The sequence below is a fragment of the Ixodes scapularis genome, unplaced genomic scaffold, assembly GCF_016920785.2.
Source record: "Ixodes scapularis isolate PalLabHiFi unplaced genomic scaffold, ASM1692078v2 PGA_scaffold1__304_contigs__length_218370807, whole genome shotgun sequence".
In the NCBI taxonomy this organism is placed as follows: domain Eukaryota; kingdom Metazoa; phylum Arthropoda; class Arachnida; order Ixodida; family Ixodidae; genus Ixodes; species Ixodes scapularis.
Window position 1 is genome coordinate 130,958,215 of NW_024609846.1, and position 8,827 is coordinate 130,967,041.

The following is an 8,827-nucleotide window of genomic DNA, read 5'->3' on the forward strand; positions in this document are numbered from 1 at the left end:
CCACGGCCGCGCTGCCTACTTGGCGCGCGGCAATATGACGTCAGAACGCAGTCTTGATGTCGTGTAGCGCACGTTGTCAACGTTGATGACGACGTTGACGTCAAGACGTCGTCCTGATGTCGCATGGTGTTGCGACAAGTCAGGTCGTGGTGACTATCTGTACGTGACGACTGACGTCTAGGGTGTATAAAATATAGTCCGGCGTTCTATTGTTACCATGACTTTGACCAGTGTGCCGGTCGAGCTTGGGTTTGGAACGAAACGCGTTTTTCATAAAAAACTGCAAGCCACTTCGCTCGTAGCGACCGAGAGGGCGTTACGAGCGAAGTGGCTTGGATTAGCAGCCATGAACAACCAACTCGCCCGAACCTCCGTTTTAACTGGATTAGCAGGTTTCTTCCACATGCGGAGGTACCTAACTAGCACTTCGGTGGCCCCACTCGTTCCTTCTAGTACACTCTACTTAGGGTGCATGTTCAGAAAGAACTAACATTATTAGCCTACTAAGAGCGGTAATCTTGAGGGTGCGGGATTCATGTTGCGAAAGAACTGCGGAAGCTCACCGCCAGTACGCCCTCAGCAGCCGCGCACACAGCTATGGCCGCCAATGATTGCTCCCTATCTCGGCTCCCTATAGAAATTTCCAATGTTTACAAATCCACAGCTCAGCGTGCGATCTCCACAGCTCAGCACGCGCGTGTGCGTCGCTTCGGAAAGCGAGCAAATCACGCGCGATACGCACGAACACTGAAAATGAAACCGGCCAGCAGTCCTTTTCTGGAAAGGTCTATACAGCGATGTTAGCGTAGAGCAATGTTACTAGAGCACATCAGTTGGAAAACTGCCGTAGAGACTGCTTTAAAAAAAGTGACATCGATCTGTACTCGAGCACCGAACTAATGGCGATAGCAACGAGGCAATTTCTCCCGCAGCGGCCATTTTGGGAACTGCACGTCCGCCCGTATCGGTCAATGTTATGTATCTGTTAGGGTCCAATCTCGCAAGGGCCAGTGACGCCATTTCGCAGTGCCATTTCTCAGTAGCAATATAAATGAACATTCATGTTTTGCCTACTCGCTAAAGGGTGGCGCTGTTATCGTACTTAGTTTGGTCTCGGTGGACGCGAGCGGCCCGTGTTGCAAAGGCGAGTTTCCCAACTGAGTGCTTTGGTAACGTTGGTGTAGAGCAATGCACAACCTACACTATAGACCTTTTCTTTAACGGCGCCGCCATCTTGAGAATTGCGTCGCCGAAGACGCCGTCTAGCGGCTTAGAAAAAGAAATACCGGCTAGTTCTGGCAGCACACCTATCTGGGTAGGCAACGGTGTGGGTATGGGGGGAACTTGGCTAGACTTGGTTATGGTGGGCTGCAATAACTTGGTTGGAGCTTGTCCGGTTGAATCCAGCTGGCTGCTCACAGGCCATCACCTTGCCTCCTCGGAAAAATGAGGACGAAGACGGTGGGGTATTTTGATTGAGTTTCCACAGCGAAGTATATATGAGCAGTTTAATGTAGTCTATGCAGGTAAGCTCTCGGCATTTGATAGCTCCATCTTGAGTGGTGGCATGTAGACTTTTTCATACCGCACACATACCATGGGGCTTGCAGTGTTAACCTAATTAGACCACCTGCGCCGGGAATTAAAATCGGTCCTCTTATCGTAGACGAAGTGGTCGTGAGCTTAAAAGTGACGTTGAGTCTGATACGAATCTCTCGCGATTCAAGCTCGCAATCGATTGACTTCATAAATAAGGATTCTTGGGCAAAATGCGAAGCTCGATAACATTGCAGCCACACGCGCGCTGAAGCATCTTGTGCTCATGGCACACTTTCTGCTATTGTTCTTATGCTTTTTAAAATTATTCATCCATCCGACAACCGCGCAGTCGTAGCCAGACAACCTTAGATTTTTGGAAATAGCAGCATGGTAGAAAGGAGCTCTCGGAACTAACTCACTCACGACGTCCGTTTTTAAGCCTTTTCGCCCATTCCCTTGGCGGTTGCGTACCATGTGTCGGCGGGCAATCCAAAAATGCACCAGGTCGAGGGTACGTTAGTTACTCTCTGGTTTGAGGTTATGCGAAAAAGGTATATATTTTACGACCACTCCATCTGAAAACACTCCAGCACGTACCTCCCGAAGGTCCGAGTTTCAGCGGGGCCTCGTGGCGGGGCCTGAAACTCGGTTTTTTTGCTTCGTCTTTTCTGCGCTGCACCAGGTTGTGTTGGCCTCCATCGCGTTGGCGGCGCGCGGGCGTACCCATTACCATCTGGTGTTGGCTGCGCAAACTAAAAAAAAAAAAAGCAAACCAATTAACGAATTGGACTCCTTCGGTCTCGTTTACATAAAGAAAAACATTTTACAGCGTGAACGCGCTTGAAACTAGAAAGCGCGATCAGCTGGCACGCACCCACGAATAACAGAAGAACCCGACGAGATTCTGAAGGTTTCCAGCAGTTGTGTATTTAGACTTTATGTACATTATTTACATAGCAATCGTAGCGGTCCATAGCCGACCTGGCTGGGCTGGATCCACGAAAGTCTGTTCCAGAGCCCGAACGCGAGCGCGTGCTCGTGTCCCACTTCGTGGCAGTCTTCACTGTTGCCAGCACATAACATGCCTCCCCCCTAAATCACGTAGTCCTTAAGGTAGTTAGGACGTCGACGTTGTCGCTGGGGACGACTCGACCGTTCTTGCACGGGTACTGAAGATGGTAACACTTCTTGGCGCCTTCGCTCTGAAGCAGGCAGAAGTTGTGAAGAGGGTGTTGCCTCCGGTGTTTCCTCGGGAGTGGTTGGCTGCGCGGAAAAGTCCGCCTTACTCGTTGAGAGCGGACGTTCTTCCACTGGCTCATCCAAAAGTCATGGCTCGCACGACAAGGGACGCTGCTGTTGTGGCAGCTCTGTTGCGGGCTCCTCCTCCAGATACGTACTCCACTCCCGACTTCGGATTTGGTCTACGTGTCGCTTCCAAAAACGCCGTCGATTGTGCGAACCTCGCACGACACCGGGCCAGTGATCTCAGTGACGACACCGCGTAGCCACTTGGGGCCTGCTAGATAATTGCGGATGAAGACGGTGTCTTGCGGTTCAAATTCGCGGACAGCCTGTCTTCCCCGCAGCGCTTTTTTTTCTTGCTTTTCTACCATTTCTGTTTGTAGGTCTGGGTGAAGCCGGTCTAGCGCTGTATGGAGTCTTCGACCCATCAACAATTATGCAAGACTCTTTCCGGTCGTAGAATGCGGCAGAATATGTTGGCTCAGAAGGAAACGTGCCAGCTTGGTAGCCATGTCACCTCTTTCCATGCGCCTAAGGACCTGTTTGGTCTCTTGGACCATACGCTCTACTTGACCGTTAGATGATGGATGGTACGGCGCCACCTTGACGTGCCGGATTTGGTGCCTCAGCGTGAATTCTTCAATATCTTTCGAGGCGAACGCCGTTCCATTGTCGGAGACTATAATGTCCAAAACACCATGTGTTGCAAACAACGCTCGAAGTTTTTGACACACTGTTGCCGAAGACATAGATGCCATGTGGATGGCTTCCAGCCACTTTGAGTGTGCGTCCACCACCAAAAGGAAAACTATTCCTTGGAATGGCCCTGCAAAATCTTTATGGATCCGGGACCAAGTGTTTCTGGCAAAGTCCCACGGATGCAGCCTTCCGCGTGCAGGTTCCGGCCTAGTCTCCTGGCAGGGTAGGCAGGTTCAAACTTTTTTTTCGATATCTTGATCGATGGCTGGCCACCAAACTGTGCTTCTAGCCAGCGCCTTCATGCGGACGATACCGGGGTGCATGGTATGTAACAACTCCAAGACCTGGTCTCTGGCTTGCCCCGGAACGATAACTCTACTCCGTCAGAGTAGGCAACCCCGATACTCTGACAACTCATGTTGCCGTCGAACGAAGGGCATGAACTGGTCCGGCACTTTCTTTTGAGGCCATCCGACCACCGTCCAATGTAGAACTCTGGCCAAGGTTGGGTCGTTGCGTGTGCATCGTGCAATCTTTTGGGCATCCCAAGGAATCTCCGCCGCAGTCTCCAGCATCCGGACTTCAAAAAGTTTCAGGTCAGGTGGGCTGTTCTTCTCAGTTAGAGGCAGTCGACTCAGCGCATCTGCGTTCCTGAGCTGGTGAGCAGGCCTGTACTCCAGCTTGTACTCGTAAGCAGATAGCATTAACGACCAACGCAACATCCTCGGTGACAGGACCCGAGGCATTGGTTTTGTCTGACGCAAGAGTCCCAGTAGAGGTTTGTGATCTGTCACACTCCGAAAATGCCGGCCATAGACGAACTTGTGGAACTTCCTTATTCCGAAAGCTATTGCCAAGGCTTCACGGTCCGTGTGTGCGTAGTTGCGTTCGGCAGGTGTCATTGTACGAGATCCATACGCTACCGGAACCTCTCGGCCTTCGCTGTCGACGTGGCTCAGCACCACCCCAAGTCCATACGGAGTGACATCACAGGCCATAACTAGTGGTTTGTGGACACTGTAGTGGCCAAGGACGTCCGAAGACTGCAGTAACTTCTTGGCCCGCTTGAAGGATTCTGCTTCACGCATTGTCCATTTCCACTTACGGCCGTCATCCAGCAGCCTGTGCAAGGGCTCCAAAATGTGTGACACTCCCCGCAGGAACCTGTTGTAGAAGTTAAGTGCTCCTAGGAAAGCTTGTAACTCCTTCTTACACTTCGGCTGGGGTGCTTCATGGAAAGCCCCGACCTTGTCATCCGTCGGCTGTATTCTTGCTTTGCTGACTTTATAACCCAGGAATACGACTTCATCCGCTCTTAAAGTACACTTGTCACCTTTCAGCCGGACACCGTCGTCTTTAATTCGTTGAAGCACTGCTTGCAGACGGGTGTTGCGCTCGGCGTCATCTTTACCGCCTACGAGAATGTCATGTAGAAAAACTTGCACCCTTCCACTCCTTGCAGCAGCTCTTCCATGTATCTCTGAAAAATAGCTACGGCAACAGCTACTCCGAACGGCAGGCGCGTGACCCGGAAAAGTCCACGGTGTGTGGTGATGGTGAGAAGGTCAGCTGTCTCACTATCGACGGTCACTTGCAGGTACGCTTGGTCTTAATCAAACTTGGAAAACTTGGCACAGCCTGTCAGTTTCGCAAAAAGTTCCTTCGTTGTGGGCAGGGGGTAGCTTTCCCAAGGAACGACGGGGTTCACAACACAGTACTCTTGTAGTCGCCACAAATTCGCACTGTGCCATCCTTCTTGATCACAGGTACTATTGGAGTGGCCCAACGGGAATGTCGTACGGGTTCCAAAATGCCTTGATTGATGAGCTTGTCCAAGGCTTCATCCACTCTCGTTAGTAGGGCAAAGGGAACTGGACGTGGTTTGAAGAATTGGGGCTGAGTGTTCGGTTCCACTTCGACTCGAACTGGTGGTCCTTTGCTTTTTCCCAGACCCGGTTGGAATACTTCGGCGTGACTTCGCAGCACTGCTACTGTGGACGGACTCTGACTCTTCGATTCTCCTTGCAGTTGATTGACTTTTAGCTCAATCCCGAGAGCCCTAAACCAGTGCCGGCCCGGCAAGCCTACGCCTGCTCTCTTGATCACGACAAGACGCAGTCGCTCTTGGCGCCCTTTGTAGGTGACCTGGACCACCACAGAGCCTAGCATATTCAATCCCTGCTGGTTGTACGTTCGAAGACGCAGTTCACAAGGGCGTAGCTTGTGCTTGGACAACCGCAGCTGGCGCATAGTTCTCTCGTTGATAACTGAACACACGGCTCCCGAGTCGACGTCCATCTCGAGAGGGTTTCCGTTAACCTCAACGACGACCCGGACAGCAGGCTCCTAGGCAGTCACTTGAAAAATGCCGAACATGTCCGCCGTGTCACCGTCGCGCCGCCGACCGCCTTGGCCTTGGCGTTTGTCGCTTGTCGGCGTAGGAGTCGGTGACGACTGCTTCGCCTTCCGTCGACAAACCTTCACGACGTGGACCCGCTGCTTGCAGAAATGACAATCGGCGTGTCGGAAACGACACTCGTCTGAGGTGTGTGTCCCTCCACAGCGAAAACACTTGCTTTCCTTTAGCTGTGACTTCGGCGCAGCTGCTTCTTTTGATGCTGAGGAGTTCACCTTAGTGTTCGGAGTCCTGTGCTTACCGACCCGGGCACACATGCTGCTATTTGCGGGCGCCACTCCCCGAATCTTCTCCGTCTGACGGTGGGCGTACTCTGCTGCAATCGCCTTCTCCTTGGCTACCGAAAAGGTTAATTAGGGCTCGGACAGAAGCTGTCGCTGAAGGGACTCTTCCCGGAAGCCGCAGACTAACCTGTCTCGGAGCATGTCATCCAACGTCGACCCGAAATCGCAGTGTTCCGACAACCGACGAAGCTCGGCGATGTAGTCGGCGATACTCTCCACTTAACGCTGGTCGCGTTTTCCAAACTGGAAACGCTGGACGATGACAGACGGCCTGGGGTTGAAGTGGGCCGCCAGTCCGGCGACGATGCCATCGTAGCTCGTCTCGGAGGGTAAAGCCGGTGAGCAGAGCGAACGAATAATCGCGTACGTTGCCGCCCCGCAAACTTGTGCAAAGTATTGCACGCTTCTTCTCGGCTGACTTTACGTCGTTTGCTATAAAGTAGAACTCGAGGCGTTCGCGGTAAAGTGACCAGGCTCCATTGTTGCTCGATTCGAACTCACCGATGCAGCCAAATGCCGGCGCCTTTGGTGCCGTCGCTTCCGCCATGGCATCATGAACAGCGTGCTGGTAGGTTCTTCACCTCGTCGCCAACGTTGTGTATTTAGACTTTATGTACATTATTTACATAGTAAGCGTAGCGGTTCATAGCCGACCTGGCTGGGCTGGATCCACGAGAGTCTGTTCCTGAGCCCGAGCGCGAGCGCGGACTCGTGTCCCCCTTCGTGGCAGTCTTCACTGTTGCCAGCACATAACACCAGCTGAACGTAGAAGGAAAAAACCAAGGAGTGGAGAAAAAGAGCCACACACTGCTGGACTATCAACCATTTACTGAAATTCTTCATTTTCCTTTTCATCTACCCTCATGAATGAAACTATTTACTGGAATTTTTTTTCTTTTTCTCTACCCCATGAATTATACTATTGAGTTCCCAGGGGTAACTTCTTCTGCGCTATGATATTTGGTGGCTAGCGTTCACATCTTCCTGACTTGGTTTCTCACTTGGGTCGCTCCCAGAAAATACTGTTTTTCTTTCGGAAATAGCGTCATGGAGGCGGCACTCACACAGTCATCGCCGTGCGCCTCAATAGCCAGAGATTCCAGGATTTCCCTTGCAAGTTGGTTTTTCTGTTTTCTGACGATGGTAATATCTTCGAAATCAGGAGCACATTGGCATACTCGACAATCCGCCGTAAGATGGCCGGCTGATATTACTGCGCCAACGGAAGCTGCATGCCCCCTGGTGCGGTCGTTAATACACCGCCCAGTTTGTTCAATGTAGCATATGCCACATGACAACAGAATACTGTACACCACTCCTTTCTCGTACGGGGCGTATGGTGTTCGGTGCGCGATGCCGCAGATGGACCTCTAATTTTCATCATTCCTACAATTCACCTTACGGCACATGGCATATGCCTTGTTGGGGGTTGAGCATACGACCAGAACGCCTTGTCGGCCGCCTAGTGAGAACGCCTCTCACTAGGCGGCGCTGAAACTCGGACACCCCCCTGGTGGAGCACACCTCGCTCTAATGACACCCCTGAGAGCAGAGGAGACTGGACGCCAACCGGTGCTCCACACCACAGGTCCGGTGTACACCCAGCGATACCAGAAAGAGCATCCTCCACGGGCGCCTCCTCTTCACACGGTATGGGTACCCCCGGGCTTAATGCAACCGACTGGACATCTTCAAGGACAAATGTCTGGAATACCACTGCCGAGGGCAGGCAGTCGGGAAGAGCGGTTGTCTCCGGCACCGACTGCGAACCCGACCTTGCCTGTGCGCAGCCAAGTGCCACACGACTGGTTCGCTGGATACAGCCAGTACCCTACCTGCGCTCCGTCCCTGGAGCAGGCGAACTTCGTGAACACTGTGGTCTGCCAGCAGCTGGATGCTTTGCAACAGCGAAGGGTATTTTGACCTAGAACCTTGCATGGACGCCAAGACACCGGCGGAATAAAGGAAGGATTGTCATTGGTTTTTTAAATATGAATGGTACAAGATGTCAACGGAAATGGAATGAAGTGTATGAAGCACTCTGCAAACTAGACTTTTCTTTGTTTGGAGTAGCCGAGACACACTTGCGCGATGCTGAAGAACCCCCTGTAAACCCCTCTTGGAGCTGGACTGGGTACAATAGGGTGGACGACGAGCGACGAGGAGGGGGCGTGGGCCTCCTATGGCCGAGCAAATGTCAAGCGTGGCTTAGGACATCTGAAACGTGCCGAGAACATGTATGGATCATAGGAAAGGTGGGCAATATACCGACGGCTGTATGCGTCCTTTACTTTTCCACAGGAAATCACAGGCGCGAGGAAAATGAGGCCCTACTCAGGTGCGTTCGGCGTGATATCCGGAGCTTGGATCGAAGCTTGTCCGTACTCCTCATGGGAGACTTCAACCGCCACCTGGTTGAAATTGATGGTCGTGAAGACGACAACGGGCGTATGTTAAGACAGATCTCGGAAGAGTGTGAGCTGGAGATCCTAAACCTGAGAGAAGAGTGTGTGGGACAACACACATGGATGGTGCGGGACCGAAGGACATGTATCGACTACGCCCTAGCCTCAAAAAAGCTGGAAGGTCGACTTCAAAAACTCTTTTTTGATGAAGATGGAGAGTGGAGTGTGGGCAGTGACCACAA